The sequence below is a fragment of the Haemaphysalis longicornis genome, unplaced genomic scaffold (assembly GCF_048455015.1).
Source record: "Haemaphysalis longicornis isolate Haplotype H1 unplaced genomic scaffold, Haemaphysalis longicornis Haplotype H1 scaffold_1, whole genome shotgun sequence".
NCBI lineage: Eukaryota > Metazoa > Arthropoda > Arachnida > Ixodida > Ixodidae > Haemaphysalis > Haemaphysalis longicornis.
The window spans coordinates 408,595,022-408,620,508 of record NW_027526203.1 but is presented as its reverse complement, the minus strand read 5'-3'; the positions used below and the strand labels follow the sequence as shown (position 1 = coordinate 408,620,508).

Below are 25,487 nucleotides of genomic sequence, written 5' to 3'. Positions count from 1 at the left end.
GACAAATACAACTGAGCATGGCATGCGACGCAAAATGAAACAGCGGGTAGGCTGGCACGGCGGTTTAGTGATACACTTCACCCGGGTGTAGCAACTCAATAAGATACACGATGCGTTCCTATTACTCACTTCCTCTTATTCGTGGAGTCCAACTACAAATCCTTCACGTTTCACACGGTAGCGCAACGTCCTCGGCTCGCACCCGAGGGCGCGACGACGGCGCAGGCGAAAATTCTTGAATTCCCTAAATGGAGGCCGCCGATCTGCACCAACACTGCGCGCATTCCACCGCCGCGACACGCACACAAACACCGCCGCCCGCTTCGGGAGCCATCCAGGCTGTCCTTGGTCGCTCATTTCTGGCCTGCATGCCTGTTGGAACTGAAACGTTGTCGCCTAACGAGAAAAACACGCGACGGTCCGCGTTTTCAGTCGGGGAACCTCCTGCCACGACCGGCCGCCGACATCGCCGACGCAGCAGCCATTTTGAAAGCAAGGGGTCTCCCAGCAGGTCCGCAGCGCCCCGCAAGCGCCCCGGAGCATACGCTCCCAGCCGTTGCGTGCGTAGCACCGCATCGCCGGGGCGTTTACGTAGCGTACTGCGCATGCGCAGTCGCGAGCCGCCCCGCCGGGGCGTACGCTCGTCCGGAGCGCGCGCCCAACTAAATCTGTCTATTACGACAGTTGCGGCAGCAGTCTGAACCCGGCCTTAGGCGTGCTTCACAACAGAGCAAGCAAGGCGCGCTTCGCGCTCTAGCCGACAACACGAAGCCCCGCCTCCAAGCCCCTGTGCGCCTGCATCGCTTGGCTTCGATGCGCGGCCGCAGCTTGTGCGCTGGCGCTGCGCGGAGCACGGCCACGCTGTGCCGTGTTCGCACCAAGAGTGGGCGACCCTGTACATGCCTCCCAACCGCGGACATACTACAAGACCTGCCCATTCGTGCTACCAAATGAAGGCTTACACGATATTGACAAAGCAAGAGAAGTTAAAACACAGATAAGTTGAAAAAAAGAAGTTATGCTATGCGTTAAAATGTACACGTGGATTGAACTATGTGTGTTATATTATTAGAGCACGTGTGTGCACAACAGATCATTTGTTTTAATTTTCTTCCACATATTTCTGATTGTATGGTGTGTGCATATTAGGAAAATTGCAGTGTTATGATAAGGACGCATTCATATTTCGTAATATATAGCCGCACTGCTGATATCTCTGATGACAGCTTGTTAAAGCGTGAGTAATTATGCCATTAGTGCAAACCGCTTAGGGAACCACGGTTTCCTAAGAAATCTGAGCTTGTTAGCATTAAGAGATATTGGTTATACTGTCCTGTGGAGCTGGGTAGTGTCATGATAGTTTGAGCCGGGTGCAAAGGAAAAAGCCAATATACCATCCATCCTTTGATTTATACCGAAGGCATCGGATATTTGAGACGGGAGATTAGCTTGTTTCATATGAAGGCCTTTCAACTATATATCTTCTGGAAAAGGGTAACGTCGGAATCACTGTTTTTTCAGAATTGGAGACATTCATAAAGGCGGAAAATATAGTCAAACTACTGACCAGCGCCACCAGGATTTCGACTGAATAACGTCTGATGTTTAAGAATTTTGCCTTCTTCAAATAAACTTAACTTTCCCGGAGCCGTCTGGGGCTGAGCGGAAGTCTTGAGGTGCCCTTTGACGGTTGACGGAGAGGGAGGGGGGGCGTGTTATTCTATCTGTAAAGGAGAAGGAGCCATCGCTCCCCCTGCAGCCTTGTTTCGACGCCCCCGGTCACTGGTAAGTCGAGTGCGTTGTGGGGAAGCGAACTGACAGAAGTGTCATAGATTTGATATTCTCATGCGAATTATGAAGCATACCTTACCTTCCCTTCTTATTGAATTAGATCACTCGTTTTCTAGATGCAGAGATATTTTCAAAATATTTTATAAGGTCAAAAGCACCTTGCTTGCTTTTCAAGATATTTTAAATGGACCAATGTATCCCTAAAATAATCTTCCTATTCAACAAACAGAGGACACACGGTATATTCCATAATTCGCCCCAAAATTCCCATTCGATAAGACGGTTCCACCAGAATACTTCACCACAACGTAGTCAATTGGCCAGTCACTCGATCAACGAGAATTCTTCACGATTATATTACTTATACTTCCTAAGTGCACAGACATTGGCTCTTGCAACAAAATCACTCTCTATTCCGTTTTGTCAATGTAGGGACGTGTTAATGAACTCGAGGAAAATCCCTCAGAAGGGGGCACAATAACTTATTACAATTTCTGCGATAAATTTAGTATGAAGGGGCTCTAGTTTTCCCTCTGCATAGACACTCGGTACAGGTGAGCCTACGGGCCTCCAATGAAAGCTAGATTAGCCTTGACGCAGGATTAGTACTCAAAGAGGCTTCTCTGCTCCGCCTGCTTCCAAGTGAACAGGACACCGCGCGACTGGTGATTCTATCACGTCAGTCATAACCACCAATCTTTTCACAGCGACGTTCTTAAGTGAAGAAAAGCACGTAGGATGACAGCGTCCAAGCACGTAGACAACCAAGGCTGATATTATTTGTCAGTTTTTTGTTTATTCTTTTTTGGCGGGGAGGGGGGGGGGGGGGGGGGGCGTCGTTAGAAAAGGCAAGCATCACCAAAACCGGAAAACACCGGTAGTGACTCAAGGTGACACGGGTGTGCGACATAACACAGTCTCCGTGTCTTTATTATGACCATAAGGGCATTCAACTTAAACGGTTCGGGGCTTTGTGATATTTGTGCTGATGGGCATCCCATAACATTAAAATCAGTAATAGTGCCCAACAAAAATCCCCGGAACGTTTAACTTTAGCCTGCTCTGAAACGCTTGTTGATGTTTTTTGTTTCTTTTTTTTTTCATCTGAAAAACCGAAAAAGGTTTCTGATGCATGTTTTTCTGGTGATTGGGGCTGGCTCGCTTCTCTTCGCCCTATGGCACATCCGCTGTCACACGCATGGTCACCCGCACGAGAGGTCGTTGCCGAGTTTCAGTCCGTTTATGGCCGCATCCTTCGCAAATAAGGTGGCGATATTAAATTTCCCGTCGTGCCCGACGCATTCCTCTGCGCCTGGCCGTATCGTGCTGGGACCGGCGGCACCCTAATCTCCTTTATTGAAACTTGAACACGACCTGTTCGATCTCGCTTACGAATTAAGGAATTAAGCATGCCGGAAGATGGGGCTTAAGCTTAATTTGACTTGCAAAGGGCAGCTGTCCTGTTTGCACAGAAAGGGCCAATATTTTCCGGCGAGCTCAGATTATTATGCGAGTGCCAATAACCGGCGTGTTCTAATCTTCGTCTATGGTTGAACACCGTCCGAGCGGCTAGTATCGATTGGGCCGCGCTTTTGAGTTGTGTTCGGTACTTTTGAATGTACACGGATGCGTGGCGAAGAATGGCTGCTGTTAATCGCATTTTCTTTTTTCCCTTCGCTCGCTTCCAGGACGATCTCTTCGCTCGAAACGGGAAAATAAAGCGTTTGTGCAGCTCTTCAAGCAGGGAAATTTAATAGCGGTAATACCATACCGGATTAATGCGTCATTCCTGACACTTATACAAAACTTTAGTGAATAAATGACCTTGATGTATGCGCCGCGAACGTTAGTTTAGTAGTTTAGATCCTAAAAGCTACCAGATGATGTAAATTTTATTTCCATGTTGCAGCGTTGCTAAACTTTTTTAGCGTTTGTCAGTGCATGGTAAGGCGCAGTGAGGTTTAATGTTAACGTCGAGTTCATTTCTAGCTGTTAAACTTCACAAAAAATTTAGATGAATCAAAAGTGAGAATTCCAGGCATAGCATACCTTTCAGCACCCGACCAATCTTCCCCCTTTTTTTTTCACGCACTTCAACCACGGATTTGAAAAATAAAACCCACTAATTAGTACTGCGTGTCGTACCCAGGGCACAAAATGAATTTTCGGGGTTTTATACACACAGGCTGTTTCCATCAACTCCTGGTTGAGGAAAAACCCATCACGGTTCATTTAATTAACCTCATCTAGAACCAGAAAGGATGCTGCGGCGAAATTTCGTTCTTTATGTGGCGGAAAAAAATTGGCCGCATATCTGCTCCTTACGTTGCAAATGTCGACAAAAGACCATAGTCTTTCGTTGACATTTGCCATAAATGCCTCCCTTAGCTTTCCCGCTCACCTCTCGTGCTGTTCCTCTTCCGTCGCGCTCCTCCCAAGGGAAACGTGCTGGACGTTTTCTCGAGTCAAATTAAATTTACCGCGTTTCACTGCTCCAAGTCGGGTGCTCCGATGCCAGCGCTTCCGTACGGCGGAGACGCCCGTGAATCGAGGCACCCTACTACAACGTTTATAGAACCACGTTGCCATACTCCACGAGCGTTCCAAGCGGAACGTGGAACCTATCTAGTGGAACCTTTCGTTGCTGTTGCCGTTAATTTCCTAAATGCCGCTAGAAGCTATAGTAGCGCTAGCAACAGCAGGCGACGGTTTTCTGCAGTTGATGTAGTATATCATTTGCTATCTCAAAAACCAAGCATCCATAAAATTTTTAATAAAGGAACACGGCAAATATCACTTACGTGTTGATTTTCTGCCTTATACAGGGTGGTGCGACGATAATTGGAACACTTTGAAATTTTTTCCTGAACGAACCACAGCTCTGTTCGCGCTCAAACTTCACACGAAGGTCGCATTTTGGGGTCTATTTTGTTTGACACCAGGAACAATGACGGTACTTACCTGGTTGTTCTGAAAATAAATAAAAACGATTTTCGCCTAGGGGAAGATGGGGGTTGATTTGGACGTGCGAACCAGCGCAAGTTGATCTTGGAACGACGGCGCCACCTGGGGTATTCAGAGCGAAACGCACGTTTGGGATTCACGTATTAACTCTATGGTAGGAAGGAGCCAAATGGTGTAGCAGACGATCAGAAAATGTAAAAGCGGGTTTTCTGATCATCTGCTAGCTCATTTGGCTCCTTCGTAGGTGCATTTTCTGATCGTCTGCTGCACCATTTGGCTCCGTGCGTTTCGCTCTACATACCCCAGGTGGCGCCGTCGTTCCAAGATCAACTTGCGCTGGCTCGCACGTCCAAATCAGCCGCCATGTTCCCCTAGGCAAAAATCATTTTTTATTTATTTTCAGAATAACCATGTAAGTGTCGTCGTTGTTCCCGGTATCAAACAAAATAGACCACAAAATGCGACCTTCGTGTGAATTTTGAGCGCGAACAAAGCGTCGGTTCGATCAGGAAATTTTTTTTTAAAGTGTTTCAATTATCGTCGCACCACCCTGTATTTGCGCCATGTCTTGTTCTTGTTTAGCAATGTTGACAACTATGAACATTGACACTGGTCTTAGACGGTTAGATTTGGCTGTGAGTACATAAGACTATTGCACAGCTTTTGGTTCACTTTGGCCGGGGGCCGGAATCGAGTCACAGACAGACAGACAGACAGACAGACAGACAGACAGACAGACAGACAGACAGACAGACAGACAGACAGACAGACAGACAGACAGACAGACAGACAGACAGACAGACAGACAGACAGACAGACAGACAGACAGACAGACAGACAGACAGACAGACAGACAGACAGACCCAAATTTCTGCGTTTAAGTAGCCCAAGAAAGGCTATTGTCTTTAAAAAATGCTCGTAGCCAGTGGAGGACCGGCCAAGTGATTTCCCAATAGTCAATTTGGTTGCAAGACGGACTTGGATGGCCATCCACGCTTCAGACAAAACTGCTCCACATCACCTGGTGTGTAAATAAGAATACTGCTCCGCACAAACGCGTGTCACATACCCACATGCGAAACTGGCCGACAATCACTAAAGGCTGCTTGCTCCATGTTAGAAATTGCGGCTCCCTTTGCTTACCGGTTTGCTGGTTTGTTTCATTATTTCAGTTTCTGCTGCTCGACCACTTTATCGGAGCAATGTCTTTTGACAGTTTTTCGAAGAAAATATTGTTTGGGAACAAAATATTGACGGGCTTGGCTAACCTATCGACGATAACGGCGTGATTTCCTCGTTCCCAGTCATTGCTATATTTGAAACGTCCACTTACATGCCCACAGAGTTGCTCCAACACGTGAGACGTTGTTGCTCCTCTTTTCTCCTTTTCACCCTTTCTCCTAAAGCTTGTTTTGTCAGCGCGTAACACCAAGTTGACGAGTTCTTTCTCCAATTACTTGCGATGACAATACCAGTAATGCTTGCGATGAAGGTAGCTGAAAGTGGTGCGTGTTGTGAAAGAGGGAAAAATTATGGGAAACTGAGCCTGCCCTTGCGGAACAGGCCTAAACAATTGGGAGGGTTGCACCGCGGCTTATACTTTTATGAGCATGAAACGGATTCCGAGGTCTAACCCGCCTAGCAAACTGGGGATATCAGCTATGGTCGGGCATGACTGCGCTGTAAGACCACCTCTGGCACTGAAGACTTGAGGAAGCATAGATATGCATACATGCTTATGCATATCTCTTAGCTGCCTACATTCACCTGCCTTTCTTGTTCATTGGCGCCGCAAAAGCAGCTTATTCGCAGCACCGCCTGACTTTCGCAGTGTTTTTTATTCTATTGCAGACTAAAATAATGTGATAGTGCTTGAAAACAAACCAACAAAAAAGGCTCCGGCAGTGAACGGATCTTCGCCTTGCGTTTGTGTCTTTAAAGATGTCAGCAGTGGTTCTGCCATTGTAATAAGGAGAGGGCGCCTGAAAAAAAGCAAGCATACGTTACTGCCGGAGGAGCGGCCCCCCTCGTTTCTTCTATAAAAGCCGAGACAAATTAACAACCGTGACTCAGAGGAAAAGGTCGCCATTTTTCACGCCAGGCAAGCCTGGCATCAGCGGGTGTGTATTACAGCCTCCTCCTACCCGATTAATCTAAACGACAAAAAATGCAAAGCAGAGAAAAGAGAGACGTCGGAAGGGGAGAAAATGCGCGCCACCCGGCTCAAGCGCTGGGCTGGTAGCGCGGCCGGCTGACGCCACCGGGGAGCGGGGGGCTCCCGTTCCGGTCTTTCCCACGTCACCGCACCAGAGCGCGTGGACACCCGGCGCCGTCAGTGTAGCGCGCCCTGATTCCCCAGCGCTTCCCAGACGCGACGGGTCCGCGCTTGTGACCCGTGATTGCTTTCCCTGCGGCCGTATGCACACCCAGGGTGTCGCTAAATGAGCTTCGAGTGCCTAGGCTGCCATCCTCTGCCCATCCGCCCCCATTCTCGACTCTATCCTGCCATCACGCAGTGTGTATGTACGTCCTTTCATCGCTGCGGACCTTTTCTCACGGCAATTTGGCTTTCCACTTCGCTTGGCAGCCGCTCGCTTTGTTTTCTCTTGTCTTCCTTTTAGCTCATTCATCGCCGTTCTCCTAGGCCATTTACCTCTTCGCTGTGTCGGTTTATCTTGTTCAGAGATTGCCTCCTTGCCCGTCGAAGCCCTTCCTGCGTCTGGCCGCATGGAGACTGCAGTGTCCCTTCGGTGCTTCAGGGTCTCCCCAGTTTCAATCCCACGGTGTCAAAATTTATATATGCGTGAATTCGCAGGAAACCGGTCCCGTACGGCAAAATTACGCTGAGATTAGGGCGAATACTTTCTCTGAATTTCTTTTTATCTCGCCTTTACTGTCGTTTGTGACAAAGCTTTTTATTCAAAGCTACCACATGCAAGCTGACCTCAGGCAAGCGCCGCTTCACAAATTGAAAATGTGGTACAAAGTAAGAACATCCAGTCCTTAAGGGATTGATTAAGAAATTGATTCATTAATCGAATAATAAATCGATTTGATTTCAATGAATCAGACACTGATTGATTGATTGATTGATTGATTGAGATTGATTGATTGATTGATTGATTGATTGATTGATTGATTGATTGATTGATTGATTGATTGATTGATTGATTGATTGATTGATTGATTGATTGATTGATTGATTGATTGATTGATTGGAACGACTGGTTCCAAAAAAGGAAGCTCCATCGTGTCAACTGCTCTGGTGCCTGTGAAATCTAAAACCGTTTGAACTAAAATTTCTGGAAATAAACGACAAAATATAAAATCTTTTACACTGAAAACAAGAATTTTTAGCAATTCTGTGAGTTTTTGTTATACTAAATTTACGAACTTGTAGAACTTGAAAAAAAAAAGAAAGATTATGTTTACGACGCCGCATCTTGTGAAGTCAAAACAGCTATCATGTTGCCGGTCATGCGGCTGTCCTGACAGCATAGGTTCAGGAAAATAGCAATTACAATATGACACAATACATCACATGCCTTAAGCCGTGATTATTACCGCCTTTAAATTGTCGAACTGAGGGACTTTGTGTAATAGGGTTTCATTAGGAATTCGCAGGTATGCCATTTGTCATTTAAGCAGGCGAGTTTCTTTTTCTACCAAAATTTCGACATTCATCATTATAATAAAAAGAGTATAGGGCCAGATTTCAATCTGTGCTCCCCTACGATTCACCCCATTTTAACTTCTTAACCATTTTCAGCTGCTCTTCAGCCGTTTCCGGCTTTACCTGTTGCGCATCAAGGTGATTCTAATAATTGCGCTGTGAGGCTGCGCTGGATCTAAAACTTCCTTTTAAAGTAGTGACCGATAAAGCGATGCTGTTCTTTTTGAAAAATTGTGGAGCATTGCACAGCATTTCGCAGCAAAGTGGCTACGGCTCTACGTACAGTGCTATTTTTGGAACAATGTTATCACTGGAACAACTGGAACCGGTGGGGGTGGTGGAAGGGGGTAGGGATGGGGCTCAATATTTTGTTCCCAGATAGGTACAAGCCCGCTACTTCCGGTTCGATGCAAAACGTTAATTAAAGAAGTTGATATGCCACGACCCGCCAAACCACCCTTACTTACGAAAGAATGCGTAAAATTTAGCTCTGAAAACATTTTACACTAAAAAGATCACAGGTCTTGGAAAACATTCTAGCATTCCTGCGTCTCGAACACAGGTGGTTCGTGCCAAAACCCACGATTCTACCCCTAGTCTGCTGAGGCCGAGCAGTAATGTCCTGGTAGCATGTTGTACAAGGAATAGAAGGACGGTTCCAGGCGAACCAGGAGATGGCACTATGTGCGTACAGGATGTGCAACAGCTTGTGTCTATATGGAAACGGAACGCTGCAAGGGTAGCGGGGGTGGTGACGTGCGAGGCAAAACCACGAGCTTATAGTCTCGTGTCGCAGCCTGTGCTTGCGATTATTCCGAAATAGCATTAATATGTCATACCAAAAAGCGGTTGCATTTAGGAAACGACTAACAAAAGGGTAAGTTAACATGTGAACATTTCCTCACGAAACGAGGGAAACCAACTGCACAAAGAAAACATACTGCGTGCTTGTAAGTGTGAGCATTGCAAAACGCGGGGGACAAAGAAATGGGCAATGTGTGACGCATGATATCGATGACGATGGATAATGGCCGTTAGATTAGTGATAAAGTTGAACCACGCTATAGATTTTCAACCACGCTCATTGTCACTGCCATAGGGAGAGCTTTTGTGTCGCACTTTAAGACAGCAGGAGCGGCGATCACACCAGCAGCTTTGCTATCAACAAATGCACTTACGGAGATGCAGTAACCTGCTACCCGGAGCATGGCTTCGCTTGGATGCCGTCTCGAGAGCAACAGCGGCAGAGTAGGGCACAGGTTGCACAAAAAATGGCAGGAAGTTTTGCGTACCATTTAAGCAATTTCCCCTCGAGTATTTATGGACTGACATTTCGTTGCGCTTCGCAGCTAATGGCGACCACATGCTCCGAGAGCATGTTAGCTTTTGATAACTGGATTTATGAGGGCACAAGACTTTCTGGAGAGAATGAAGTCTGCCAGATTTATTACCGCTTTGGCGATTCTAGCTATTGAGAACGCTTCAGTCACGGCATGGCCAAATTTTTGTGAAGACTGCCGCAGTTTCATTGATACGACGGCGCGCTTGCCGTATGGTAGTAGGACCTACTCTACATGCCGGTCGGTGTCGACGAAAAGCAATCATCCCGCAGCCACGGGCCTATTGCCACTCACTTGGTGGTACTAAAGAGATCAATTGTCGGTAAATGAAGCAGAAGCGTTCAGCTGCGGTAGAAGTTGAAAGCCTGGCCTATGTATAAAACTTTGTGGCAAAACCGCAACTTTAAACACGAAGCCGGACATATGATTTAGCCCAATAACACAAAGCAAAACATCAACGCCGAATTTCGTAATATCGTGCCGCAGACGTGATTTCCAAACTTATACCGCTTGCTGAGCCTCTTCATTTGCCTACTTTGGCACTTTGATTACAAAGATTTGACTTTCAGGTGCACTGTGGCGAAGCAGACCCGCAGGGGTATTAGCAACCTGAACGGGAGAAGAATGAACGCGAACATTGGACATTTTTGAAACAGGAATAGTGCAACTACAGTGCGGTATGCGACGCACGCAGACACAAGGAATGAAAAGGAAAAGAGAGGACAAGAAGAGCGAATAAACGCTAGTGTGGAGTAGACCGCGATGTCTAATCCCGCGTGGCGTGGCAGTGGCTTCCCATCTTCGCGTTGTCCGCAAGTTCAGCGAACCGCTGTGTCGTCTTACCAGGGATCAGACACGTCCGCGCTGTGGCCACGCTGCCCCCCGACGCGCAGCGATGCTGTTTCGCGGTCCCTGCCTTCTGCCGGACGCATCGCTCTGCGGACGGCGAACGAGCAGGCGGAACAAGCAGACTGCTTTCTTGCGGCGTTACTGGCCTCCGTATCGGCTTTTCGCTGAATAAATCATGGACGCCCCTGTATAAATCACCCCCGTTCGCGCCGGCCCTGTCTCGTATAAGCTAAGCCGCTTAACGTACACTCACGTATATAATCTGTGGGATGTTCGCTTCGCTGGGCCTACACGTTCTGTGCGTCGAGTGCTTTACTGCAAGAGAGCCCTGGTGATACGGCCCCACAGGTTGGCCGCAACTCGTGTAGCCTTCTCATGCTTATATGCGGTCATTAATACGACATTTTGCTTCAGCAGTAGATAAAATTGGGCCATATTTCTTTGTCCCTTGCACTCGCATGCCTTGATGAGTGTAGAAGACAGGCTCGAGCAAAAATTAAGCGCAATAAACGAAAATATACATTCAGCACAAACAAAATAATTATAGCAGAGTGTAAAAGAGAGCGACAGCACTAAGAAAGACGACATTCATGTCTGATTCGCGGTGTCGACCTCGGTGCAGTCACGTGCGACCCACCGGGACGACACGCGCCATGGAGACATCCTCTTCTCTCTCCTCTGGACGACCCCCTCCCCCCGTTTTCTGACCCTCCCTCGTCCCTGTAGCTCGCCGCGTGTAGTTCTGGTGCCTTTTCTCTGTTCTTTCGTTCTTCGATCACTTTCTCTCGCGGGCTTGTTTTCTTTTGGACCGGGCACGTCCCTCGTTTCGTGGGTTTGGCTTCGCGCCTCTCTGGCTTCGATGGGCTTCGTCCGGCCGGGCCCTTCGGTGGCATTTTCTCTCCCTGTTTGCGCTTGCTGTTTCCGTGGAGCGCGTGTCTGTGGTTTGGGTTTGATTCGGGCCGTGGTGACGACGTGCGGGGACGCCTCCCACCGCGCTCCCGTCTGGGGCCCCGGGTGCCGACGCGCCGTTGTGTCACACGTTTGCCTTGCCCTCTCCCCTTCGAGTGCTCGTTTTTTATTTCGAATCTCGTCCGGGGACCGCGACTCCCCTGTCTGCAGAGTTGCGGCTGACGCACTCCCAGGCGCGCCGTGTCCGCCGCTCTTGCCGCGTTCCGTCGCTTCTCAGCTTTCTTCTTTTTGGTTCTTTCTTTTTACTACGTTGTCATAGGACAAGCCACTTCTTTTACGCTCGTTGAATCTTTTTGCCGTTGCGATTGTTTGAGCTGTCCACATGAATGGTGGAGGGCAGATTCTGCAGGCGTGCGTTTACATCTCTCTGTATCTGTGCCCTTCTTGGGAACACATTTTCGGGTTTCACATTGTCGGGAATTTTCCCGCGGGAGCGCCGGTACTGGTACACACCGTGGTGGTGTGAGCATGCCCAACTTTGGGGTACTGCAATGTCGTGACAATAAAATAACTGTTACGCGCGGTGGGAACAGTCGTCTTTACGGGCCCACTAACTGTCAGGGCTGATAGCGTTCGTGGGGCAACTTGCACCAACCTTTCAACAAATAAGGATAATTAATACAAAGGGGGCGAAAAGAAATGTTGAATGGGGCTAAAGAATGGAAAAGCATTTTAGGTTAAACATAAAAAATTACTGCATCTCAGGTGAACACTTATGGGCATGCAATGGCGAAAGCCGATAGGCGCACCTATCATACGGAACTGCTGTGGTATACGGTATACCGCTCATCCCAGTAAGCTCTAGACATCAACAAACAAGCAGGGAACTCTTTCGGTAACTACTACGAAGATGCCATTCGGGCAACCACTACGAGCACCACAAGTCTAAAGGGCAGTTCCTACGCAAAACCAACTGCATAACCAATGATATTAGAAAGGCATCCAGTTTTTCTTTCGTTATGTTTGGGAAGCGGCGATGCATCGTTGCGCGAACACGTTCCAAGCGAGCAGCCTGTCGAGCGGGTCTTTCAACAGCCCAAAGTCTTCGTGTTAGTTGTACCGGGTCAATTTCGTGTGCCCGCCGGTGTCGTGGCAGCCATTTTATGGAACTGTTACTCATCTGCATTGAGGCGTGTCACTGTTATCTGTTAATTCATTTTTTGGCTTTTTTAGCGTTTCTTTAGCAGTAAGCTGAACAAATATACTTGCCTGAAACCAATTTACTTCTGTCACGGAGCCAAACACCGTGTCTTGTAAACGTACTGCAAACACCTGATTTCTTCCGTCGTATAGCCTTTTATAAAACTTCACAAATGCGTGCACAAGGGAAGCAATATAGCGCTAAATTTATGATTAACATTAAATTTTTCCGTTGTATTTGATGATAAAAATGTTGTTTCATATCACTCGGAATATGACAGTCTGACACATAATATGACACATAATATGACACATGACACAAATATGACACATAATTAGCCACGCACGTGATGTAACTCATGCATCATAGCTTCCGCGTAAACATTGTTTCATATCACTCGAAATAGGACAGGCTGACCCTTCTTTTGACACATAATTAGCCACGCACGTGAGGTAACTGATGCATAATAGCTTCCGCGTAAACATCGCCCCATCAGAACTGGCTGCGCACCCCGAGGTTGCGGAACAGCACCTTAAAAACGCGCAGTACCTGTTGCATGCGTAAAACTGGATTCGGATTGTGCGGTTTAACGCGCCCAAGCTGCACCCGGGCTATGAGACGCGCCGTAGTGGAGGGCTCAGGATTAATCTCCACCACCTCTTTAACGTGCGCAGAAAACTCGACACACGGGCGTTTCCGCTTTTCGGCTCCATCTGAAAAGCGGCCACCGCGACTGGGATCGAACCCGCGATTTCGGGCCAACCCGCACAACTCCTTAGCCACTGAGCCACCGCGGTGGGTGTAGAAAAATCGAAGTAGAGTCGCGAATTTCCGGTACGAGCCTGGAAAATATGCGGCTGAGCTCTGTTTGCCACTGTCGCGAATGTCTCCAGCAGAGCACGAAAACAGCTGGACCATTTGTTTAAAAAATAACGGTCACAAGACAAATAAGGCAGAATTGTGCAAATGGCAAGTGGTGACATGGCAAATAGCGATTTTTGAGCCAAATAAAGTTACCCCGCAGGTTCTCAATTATACCAAACTCTGGCGTCAGAGTCGTTGCAGAAGCGTGTTATAAAGAGAAAGAGAGAGGGATATTCAGGACACCAGAGCATTGTCCGCAGCACAACCGCATTCTGGCAACTTTCAGGAGCTGGTTTAAGTAAAATTATATTTCTACTGAGCCATGCGCGTGTGGTACTGCAATAATGGTTCTGCTGATACGAATTTCTCAGGTTGGAGGTGTCCAAGTGAGGGGAGAAAAAAGTCGTCCCTGCGTACAAACTTATTCCCTGCTGTATGACGATGTGTTTCGAACCCTCGCGATGGGTTTCGGGCTACGACATCGTGCTGCTGGCCCAAGGCCGCGTGTCAGACCCCAGCCGCAGGGGCTGGCTAAAAACGACAATGCCAACGTGTTGAAATTATGGCGAACGTTATAGACGCCCAAGTGGTCTAAATAGATCCACACGCTGCCTCTACTGTGAGGCTTGTAGCAGAGGCGTAACTTCGGTACGTAAAACCCTTTAAACCTGAACACTTATCGAATATACCGTACATAGGTGATATGAACCGGTAGAATTCTCACCGCCCTGTGTAGCCACGAAGCATAAACTGTTACCGCTGCTCATTGCTACGTTTTCTTCGTTTATTTTTTTAATTCCTTCTACACTGCGGTCACGTACTGTCCGCAGACTAATTTCACATGCCGGAAGCGAGCCTCCAAACATAAATGACAGAACGGCTGGTTTCCGCCGCGTTTTTCTGACATCGGGCAGCCTCAAGATAGAGTGGAAACTCGTCTCTTTTAGCCATTGAAACTATACAATCACCCTATAGTCGCAGGACAATTGACGTCAAAGTACTTAAGCCATGCCATGTCCCCAAGTTCTCGTATTGTTTTTAACTATTTGTTAAAGCGTTGTGGCTGTTCCCTCTGTCGTCCGTGTGTATACTTTATGTTGTAATTTAGATGAAGCATGCACATTTTTTTAACAAGAAAGTGTTTTATTCCGGGATACACAAACATTTGAGTGACGTCATATCCGTCACGGAAGTGACGCCAGTAAAAGAAGCAAGCGGCCTGTAAAGGGTGCACCCCTGCACACAAGGTCTTCTTGCGGAGAAGCAACCTTTAGAACTAGAGAGTACGTTATGCTTAGGGTTGTTTGTCATCGGGTTTTACATTTTAACACGAAAGTGTTTTGTGCCGGGTTACACCAAGATTTCACTTATGTCATATCCACCACGGAAATGACGCCAGTAAACCTTGGCCGAAGCGACCCGCCAGCAGGACGTCGCTCGCCAAGCACACCTACAAGATCGCCGCCGACCCGCAAATCATGCTCAGCTGCAGATTTCGCTGCACATTTCACTTTCGTGTTTTACCGATTACGATGACGGAGGAATGAACCAGAATTTTTTCAATTAGACCCCCAAACACTGCTTCGAACTGCTTCGAACACTGCTTCGAATTTTAATGAAACGGATTCTCTAGCTACAAGTGCCAATTTGAAAGGCCTTACTATATGGCGTTCCAGCCTCCTGTCACAAATAAATTTAGTGGAGCACGTTTCTTAACTACTCGCACTGGCGACAAGTTCATACACGTTAACATTATTTAGCGCAAGAAAATCTTTGAGAACATTGAGTAGATAATCAATGCTGCCTCTGTTCTTTTTATTGAAAATAGACAGTGTACAAATTGTCACGAAAAAAAATTAAAACCACCGCAGCTAGGTTAGAAAAGTGCGTTTTAAAGAGCCGAGATAATTCGACGCAAAAGGGGGGGGGGGTGCTGTAATGCCCCACACGAAAGAGCAGCGCCGCTGACAGGGTCGCAGGGTCGTCGTGAACCAACAAGAATAAAAATGAAGCTCCGCCGCGCTGCTGCGGAGCCGCGAAGCTGGCCTCCCGGTGAAGTGGCCCACTGAAATACCGTGTCTCACTGTGCGACTCTGCTTAACACAGTCTCCAGTCGTTAATAATGATCAATACATTCTGTGCTTCCCCATTTTTTGTTAGCCCGGTGAAGCTGGCCTATTTTTAAATATTTTTAATGCGGAACACTCTGTAGGTGAAATTCCGCGTTGCAAGGGCGGTTTATCTGGCTTTCCGGGGCCCTCCCATCACAATGCGCTCGAATACGGCATAACAGTCGCCGTTAGCGTTGCGAGCTAACACATGCGCGCGCGCACACGCGCACGCACACGCGCTAATTGTCGAAAGCCGAAGAGTGCTCCGAATCTAAACATAATCGTAGGATGTGGATACTATCATTAATTTTTTTTTTTTGGGGGGGGGGGGGCGCACTTATTCACTTGTACACAGAGATATTATTGGCGGGAAAGAAGGCTTCTTCAATGGCGTTTTACTCAGTACCAGTGAATTTCTAGCAATGGCGGCACATAACTCTTCACCTTCCCTGTAGCGTCTGGATGCGATGTGCACTATGCTGGCGTACAGCATTGCCACGTCTGCAGAGACCTTCATCTCTCGGTGCTCACCGGGAGCTCCCTGTCTGAAAAACTGGACATTTAAAGAAGAGGACAGGTTGTACATTCCCCGTGGCGAGGGTTCTACGGAGTACCGCATGAGATCGGTTCGCATTTAGATTGCGATCAAGAGGGGAAACTTTGCAGACACCGTTTGAACACCTTTCCTATGCTACCCTGTTCCGCTTCGTGGGTGCGACAATGGCGGGCCAGCGGTGTCGCGCCGTGAGGAACATTAGGAGTGTGTCGCTCGCGGACTTTACAAGGAGTCATCACCGGCTCGCGGAAGTTATCTTGCTTCCGGCTCATTACGTGCGCGGTTGTGGCTTCGGACACCTTACGAGCGCTTCATCCTGGGGCTCGAAAAGTCCAGCGCCTTGCCCTCGTCAGCCTGTTCCCAGTCCATGACTGGGCCGATGATGCGGCGGCATGGTCGGCGCGTGGGGTTCCTTATTGCTCTGTGGCCGTTAGACATGAACAGATAGTCAAGAGTGTATCCGATATCGCTCTTGTTCGTGTCTCGTGGCTGTAGGAACTCCGTTGCTTCCTCTTAGGATTCTCCTTCGCCCGTGATGCTTGGTGACGATGGCCAGTTCTTTGGCGGGGATTGAAAGGTATACCCGATGGTTGCGCCCCGCGGATCCATACCCGAGGGACGTCGCACTTTGCTCAGTTTATTCTGGAACATTTTACATCTGCACTTTATCTGCGCGGAACACAGAAAAAGTGCCTAAATGAGCTCCATTGGATTGGATCGGGGAAACTTCATTGTGGCCTGCGAATAAAGTCCTATTGCTAGGTCTTCATGACTTGGCCGGAGTCGCCACCGCAGATGTAGCCACCTGGCTAGATTCCCCCGCTTCCCGTCACCGGGTCGCCGGGGTCCCCTTGCCTGGCCAGCGCCACGATGCCTCGCTGGACAGCCTGGAGTTGTAGACTTTGATCTTCAGTCCGCACCGCCTCCTCGAAGGCAGGCGGCATCCTTCTTGTGTTTGATTCATCCGGGTATGCGAGACAATGCCAGACGATGTGCTCAAGTGTTGCTGGGACTTTGTGGCACACCCGACAGGTGACATCCAGGTATGTCTCCGGGTACATCTCGAGCTTTAGGTAGGGGCTGGGGACAGTCTTCGTTTGGAGTTGCCTATAGACGACTGCCTGCTCCCTACTCAATCCTTTGCAGGGCGGCGGGAGCGTGCGTCTGGCAAGTCGATAGGCCTGAGTAATTTCTTTGTATGTAGTCATGCTATCTCACTTGCTGCGCCAAAAATGCTCTCCGACACTTTGCTCGGCGCGGTTAGTGAGTTCGCGGGCACGAGTGTGTGCGGTTTCATTGTGGTTCTCAGCACTCTCCGACACCGCCCCGGCATGTGCCGGAAACCACTTGATTCTTCTCTTCCCCATGAGGCTTGGTTGCCTTCGCAGTAGTTTCTCCGTAACTGGAGAAACCCTGCCTCTGGAGAAGTTTTTGACAGCTTGCCTGTCAAAAACAGCTTGCCTGTGAGCCGGGATATTTGATGGCCAGCGCGATCGCCACCTCCTCTGCTTCCTCGGGACTGCCGCTCGCAATGCTGGCTGCCGCGCGGAGGTTGCCCTCGGCGTCGACCACCGTCACCACGTAGCCCCGTTCGTTGTAGTATTCTCCTGCATCGACGTAGCGGGCTCCAGCGTCCCCGGCGTGTAGCTCCGCCAGCGCCTTGGACCGTGCTCGCCGCCTGCCCTCGTTGTACTCCGGGTGCATGTTGCGCGGGACAGGATCCACCTGGATTTTGTCCCTGGTGTCGTCACGTAGCTGCGTCTTGGTGCCCTGCTGTTCGTGGTAGTTGTAGCCCAGCTTGTCCAGGATTATTCGGCCTGCTTTGGTTATGGTCAGCCTCTCTAGTTGCGCCACCCGTTCGGCCTCGATGACTGCGTCCAAGGTGTTGTGTACGCCCGGGCTTAGCAGTCGCTCGGTACGCGTGGACTCGGGTAGTCCAAAGCCGGTATAGTTTGCCAAGTAATAAATATGCAGCTGAGGAACCCCTTTACCGAAGATTGCATTTGTGAATCAATTATAACAGCATTTGAAGACAATTTTGCAGTTTTATTTCAATGGAGTTGTGTGAGCTAGCATAAAATTCAGAAAAATGTAAGGTATATTGTTGTTATTTGTACACAGTTTATTGACCAAAGGAAGGCACCAGGCCTTCGAGGGGTAGTGGCCATAAAATGCCTTATCTCCTTGAGTGGCCTTTTGAAAGCTGGAAGAATTGCTGGCTAGGAGGCGAAGATTTCTTGTCTTTTTCTGCGCTTTTGCCCACGCCCTAACTGAACGCGCTTCTTAGGGAATATCATCATAGACTTCATCAAATCTATCTTACACTCCACCCTTCAAAGTATTTTCTATCGTATCGCTTACTTTTCTCTCTCGTTGCGTCATAGGTCACTTGTCTTTCCTGGCTAATACCCTGTAATGCGTAAACGCCATTTCGATTCATAGTGCCACTACGACTTTATGAACTTGCATCTCGGACAAAGTTTTAAAAAATGCGGATCGATATCATGCGGAGAAAGAGCGCGAACAGCAATGCACTCCGCAGAGGAAGCAGACACAATTTTGTCATCACAACTTAAATACACTGTATACAAAGTAGACCTTATAGGCTGGGTTTGGGAGAAAATTATCCGCCGAAATTCCCTCAGCAGATCGCTACGTATTGTTAAGAAACCTGACAAACAGGCATTGCCTTTTGTTTCGGGGTTTCAAACTATTGCTAGGATTTACAGCATTGTTATTGCGCTCCAAATTAAAAATTGACATAACGCATGCCTGAATTTCAGCGATTGGGTTCCATATGCGATTTTCACAAATAATTTCTACAGTTTTTGTAGCATTGTTGGCTCAAATTGCCCAGGAACACGCAACTTGTTGCTGTGTTTTTGTCCCGGAGAGAAAAGTAGTTTGGCCTGCTTCGTTTCTTTGTTTTGTTTTGCTTTGTTTTGTTTTACTAACCCCCGGCATCCGCCGCATTCCTGCACTCGTATCTAGTCTCGCGGAAATGATTTAAAGCGCCCTGCGGTTTGGCGAACGCGCTCTTCACCACGAGTGCCGGTTCATTACTCACTGTACCCTAGTCGGTGCTGTCTTCGTACATATTGCTGGAAAGCACAAATAGACGAATTCTTTCGCCCCGAGAAAGCGCCCTCCTCCCGCGGCCGCCGGAGGTCGTGCGAGCCCCGCAGTTTCGCATGCAAACTCTCAGGCCCGAACCTGTCGCGTGGGGCATAGAAAGGAAGACAGGAAATGAAGGGGGGAAACACGCTTCGAAGACAAAGCGTTTCTTCTAGCGCGCGAAAAAGCGGGATAAATGGCGCACGGAATGGGAACGGATTTAGGGATCTTTGTGCTCGGCGGATGCATGGAAAATGAAGTGCCTTGCCGCCCCCCGTCCTCCCACAGCGCTCCCATCGGCAGTCCAGGGCGGCTTAAGCGCGTTGTGTTCAGCGACCTCGACGGCTCGGGCCCTGCGCTTCTCTTAGTCATCGCCTCATCCGTCAAAGCGCACCTTTCCGCCCCTCCGGTTGCAGCACAATTGCTGGGCCCTGATTTTTTTTTCCCCTTTCGGGGTCGCCTCACAGAGGAGGCCCGCTTTGCTGGTGCCCCTGTTTTGCCAGACTCTGCCAGGCGGCTGCTCGAACCCTCCTCCATCCTTTGCTGTTGTTTTTGTGCTTTCCATTTTCTTCCGATTTCAGAGCGTGGCCTTGCAGAATCAGGCCAAGATTGGGTCGTAAAATGTTTCCGCCCGCGATGTTCTGAATTGGGTGTCACCGAGTCGAGCAACTGCTTTCTCCCTTTCTTCCGTTCACAAGAAAAATACAAGAAGAAATTGTTCCAGATATGGGTTGTCCGACTGGAGATAAACGAACCTCATCTCCATGCTGGTCTCCCTGCCTCTCGTTTTCGTCTTTCTCATCTTCTTGAAGCAGAGTAATGTCGGGTAATTGTTTTCTTTAATTCCTATTTTCAGAACAAGGGTCTAGTAACTCCAGAAAACCGCGTTATTTGCTAATAATTTTTTTACTTCATGGGTGTGTGTCATGAGTAAGTATGTGTACACGGTTCTGGAACAACAACAGCGTGCGTTTTTGAGCCCTTCTGTTTCGAGTTGCGTCGAAATAATCAGTTTCTTTCTTTTCTTTCGCTGACTGGATATTATAATCACATGCCTTAAAGCTTTTATGGAAACCCCGCAGCTGCACCTACGAACCAACAAAGAATCATGGCATAATGGTTACGATTTCCACTTTGGAAACATTGCGCGCTCGGTTTGATACGAAAAGCCACACATGCTAAGGGTTGCCAAAATTGATGGTGTGTGCGTACCGAACGAGCAAGTTGTCTACACCGCGATCTTTTGAAAACGACAATAGACTATGCGAACGAGAGACATATTACTCATTTGGCTTATATTAGAAAAGTAAAGGCTGCCAGATTATTTATATGTATTATGATAGCGAAAACCGCCCATTCTGCCTATAGTACTGCGGTACAGTTGCTAATTTGAAAATACAGTTCCACATAACATGGTGAGCGTTGTTCCACGAGACTCGCTTAAAATTCAAGACGCTTTTTCTTTTCTTGTGCACGTTCCCTCTTAGCGTACGTCCAGTAAGCGTCTTTCTTCAAGCGCGCGGATTCCTTCATCTCGCACGAAGCGCCATGTGTTTTTCATCTGCGCCAAATGGCCGGGAATTCTCGTCCCGCAGCAGCGTTTTTTTGACATCAAATTAACGCAGCAGTCTTCTCGCTAAAATGGCTAATGATGTTTCCACGAAGGCTTAATTACATTCTCCGCAAGCGCTAACGACTCGTCGGGCATCATTTCATCCGCTGCGGTGCGATCCATTTCCACCGCTCTTGAAGTGCGCGACGACACGCCTCTCGAAACAGAAACGCAATCTCCGTCCCTCCCACCCATCCACCCGTCGTGAAACCACCGGGATGGCAGTAAAGAAGGACAACAGGAAACATTTCGAAGTGTGAAGTTGGCTCCATTCGGTAGTATTGCGACCCGCATGCTCGGTGGAAACGCCTCCGAAACAGACACAGAAACCTTGCACTAACGCTTACTTACTCGCCCAAGCGCAATGATCAAAATTATGGATGCCGTCAGTCGACGTGGGAGGAAGCAAATTGTCCAAGACACGTGGGCGACGGGGAGGCCTCTTCGACTACTGGGTGTTGTTGGTGGCCGCGAACCGAGAGCGTTCCGTTGCGAAGAGCAAGTCTATCCGAGATCGAAATCGATAATTCTGAATTAGGCGTCGCGGGAGCCTGTGAGCCCGTGGCCGGCAGGGGGAGGGTGGGGGGGGGGGGAGGGGGGGGGGCGTGGACACTTGGTGCGGCCCTAATTGCTACAAATGAAGCCACGATTAGGCAGGCCGGACACACCGTGGTTGAGGGCTTTGTCACTGCCCTCCCCCGGCGGGCCGGACGCCTTCATTATACGCGCACTTTCGATGCATTGGTCCAGCTCAAAAAAAAATAAAAAATACACGCGAGAGATGTGATTTTTGTATCCTTTCTGGCTATGTGCGTCGCTCAAGACTGCTTTTATTATACTGCTGGCCGATGGCTTGGCGGCGGAATCATTAGTGAAGTCGTTTGACAGAGGGTCGGCGGCCTTAATGAGCGTCTTGTGCTACGGTGTATTGTGACTGGAGACAAACCGGGAACGATACTATTTTTTTACACTGCCGTGTCATGCGAGTCCCAAATCACCATTAAAAATTAGTGTCATTTCGTTTCATCAATTATACGTGGGCCGCGCAGATACATTATGCAATCAACACCTATACGCGCCAGTCGTCGTCTCTCCCCGCTGTCCGTTCCCTTTGTAACGGTATATTAGTTAAGCAGAAGGCGTGAGTTACGTGATTTTGCAGCTTCCAGATATACCCTGTCACAATTTACGGATGTTAATGTCAGGTGAAATTTTATTTGGCGTAAAAGGGTCTTTTTCACTAGTCGAAGAGGGTGAATGGTGTTATGTCACATGGGTCGCGTAATCTGAATCGTTTCCCGAAATTTGTAGGCCCGAGCCACTACAGCTCAGAGGTTGAAGTGACTGGGTTAAGACAAAGAGGCGACACGGCGTCTTGACGATGTTTTGGAAAAGCTAGCCTCTTTCCGCGTCCGATCAATTTGAGGCTTAACGCACTGAAGTGCTACATCTTGGACATGAAGCACGTGGTTGTGGAAGAGTATTGGCGAGGAAATCCTATGGTGGGCCCCTAGTGTGGCAAACACGCAGCTCGAAAGACGGGAAACAGAGAAGTCGACGCAGGCTTCATTAACGAGGGCGAAAGTGTGCCATAGATTTAAATATAGATTCAACTTTAAAACATGCTTTGGGTACATACATACATACAAATATATATATATTGAGAGACGGCGTTTCGCAAGAAGGCCTTTATTCGGTCGCCGAGCCCAGACGTTCGTCCGCAGTCGAAGCGAGGGGATGATGATGATCATTTACAGATGATAATGGCGATGGGTGCAAAGACATGGCTAAACGGGAAACACACCCCTTAGTATCCACAATGCAAGCGATGATGGTTATGCTGCGTTTGGGCATAATGTCCGGCAATAACGTCCCTATGCTCACAATATATATATATATATATATATATATATATATATATATATATATATATATATATATATATATATATATATATATATATATATATATATATATATATATACACGAGAGGGTAGACACACGTATGAAAACGATGATCGAACTAACGTTTCGACCGGAGTCCGGTCTTCGTCAGAGTAAAAAAAAAAACTTTTTTACTCTGACGAAGACCGGACCCCGGTCGAAACGTTAGTTCGATCATCGTTTTCATACGTGTGTCTACCCTCTCGTGTATATATATATATATATATATATATATATATATATATATATATATATATATATATATATATATATATATATATATATATATATATATATACTTCTCGGCGGCTACGCCGTTCTTACAGCAGTCACCGTGCTTGCCAGTAAGGTATTTAAATTTAGATCTCTTTTTTTATACCTTTTGTGACCTAATCCTTCGTGCTCTTACTATGTTTTGCCTGAATAAGTTTTCCTAGGCATTTTAAAACTGTAAGAACTAGCGTCGTCTGCTCGCAACGCCGCTTCTCACTGCGGTTGCGCCATCCATAAGGAAGCGCGTTCGTCAGTAGAATGAGTAAGCCATACGGCAACACTCCCTATATCACTGGCATGCTCACGAAAAAAAATGGAATAGGAAGAAATGGAGCAGTTCTTCAGCAACTTACCCAATAGAAGCTGTTTACTAATTGAAGCACAGTATTTTGTTCAATGAATATCATATATCAGAATTCGGGTTGCATACCATTAGTAGTGCGGGGCAGTGGGAAACCTTTTCGCATAACTCATACTCTGAAACACAGCTAATTAGGTTGTCCAACTTGCCGAAGATGCCGCTCGCGCCCAACGACTGCCGGAAGTGGCAATCTTCCGGGAGCAGTTCCGGAAGACTGCCACTTCCCCTTCCGTCTTTCCCCCAGTTTTGGACAAAATAAAGGTATCACCATCATCATTAGCAATATGGTGCTATGGGCCGAATATCACAGGATGAATGGTTGAAGCCGCTCTCGAACACCCGCGGATGGTCAAGAACTAAAACAATCAGTATGCTTTGATTTTATTTCTTATTTACCCATATTGCTTCCTTCATTGAGCGCCGTCTTCCTGACCAATCACCTTGAGTGGGTATGAGTCATTTCCACTAAAACCACTACCACCACCAAACAGTCAACGTCATTGACACCCTCATATTCGTCGTGTACATGGGTCAGCAAAGGCGTAAGAACGCTTTCACAGGCTGCCTCACAAGATTTCCACCGGGCCCAGAAACTTGAAAAGAAGTAGTGTCCACTATAACGCTGCAGTACGCCCCGAGAAGCCCTGAATGCACGAGTCAGGTGCCAGGACCCGGCAGTACGAACCCACGAACCAGAAGCAGTGAGGAGCCAAGAAGGAGGAGCCATGGGGGCATTCCATCAGTGTTGCGACAGCCCCTTCGGTTACGGCATCTCGACATGGGGCCATCTTTGCTTCCAGTGTGATTTGAATGCATGGCGATCATCACGTCACCCTATCGTGCGCCTGGCTTGCCCTCATGCAGACCTCACGATCAGTGGCGGTCCCAAGGGGGGGGCGAAGGGGGCGGTCGCCCCCCCCAAAGAGGTTCTCAGTTTCTTATTTTTAGTTTTTTTAAGCATTCCACTTGTGCGAAGTTAAATCCCAGCGGGTTGCACCACATATGCGCACACGCCTCTATGGTTATCACCACCTCCGCAGAATTGGCGCAAGGAGGGGAACGATTCTTTATTCGCCTCGCCCCCCCCCCCCCCCCCACCCAAAAAAAAAAATTCGCCCCCCCCAAAACCGATCTCTGGGACCGCTACTGCTCACGATGTTGCCACTGTGGGGTGTGGGCTCCAAGTCAGTATGCAACGACAACAGACCATAGCCTATGATGTCACGTGGCTACTTCTACGTGCCCAAGCCAGTGGACCGGCAACAACTGAACTTAGTGAGTGATAGACTCCTTTCACCTTCTGTACCCTCTGTTAAGGCTCAAAGATCAATACATAGCAGTAGCTAGCACGGGATGAAGACGCTGCTTTTGCAAATTTCCCGGTAGACGTCGACATCGTAATTACATATTCAACACGCTTGACCAGTGACGTCGAGAAATGCAAACTTATATCATACAGATGAAGCTGGCGTGGAAATGCGTGGGACATTACCTGAACTACCCTCCCCCCATTTTTTGAAATACTACAAAGTACTGGAGTTTTAAACCGCTAGATTCCTGAAACACTCCGCACCGTTACACAGAAGATGAGGCAGGCCGCTTAATCAACTACGTTTTAATCTTCTGCCTGCCGAATATATTTTACCATGCTAAGGTGTAATGTGTCGAACATGAACTATTGCCCGTCACATCCCACGTCTGCGCAGACGTGACGGTTTAGTCCATATTAAAGTTAACTAAGTGCTGGCCGTATTTGACAACACAGGGGCTATATCAAGCGCACCCGCATGACGAAGCTACAGAGGTGGCTTATAATGATACCACTAGACATTTCTTTGTATTTACTCTCACACGAAAAAGTAGGGCTTACAGAAGGCTTCGGATTTGCCATGTGAATATGTAACATGCACATTCGGTTGATGGAA

The 25,487-nt window shown here is 48.0% G+C and overlaps 1 protein-coding gene and 1 long non-coding RNA gene across 4 annotated transcripts in view; one reads left to right on the top strand and one right to left on the bottom strand.

The window, feature by feature from the left end:
* LOC144155478 (uncharacterized) overlaps nucleotides 1–10,878 on the bottom strand; it is a 91,991-nt gene extending 81,113 nt beyond the window's left edge. Inside the window, exon 1 of the long non-coding RNA XR_013319580.1 lies at nucleotides 10,612–10,878. This is a non-coding gene — a long non-coding RNA (uncharacterized LOC144155478). The remainder of the gene's footprint in view (nucleotides 1–10,611) is intronic.
* The window catches only part of LOC144155477 (protein O-mannosyl-transferase Tmtc3-like), a 431,255-nt gene that overhangs the window by 306,777 nt on the left and 98,991 nt on the right, over nucleotides 1–25,487 (top strand). The gene's annotated exons all lie outside the window — the stretch shown is intronic.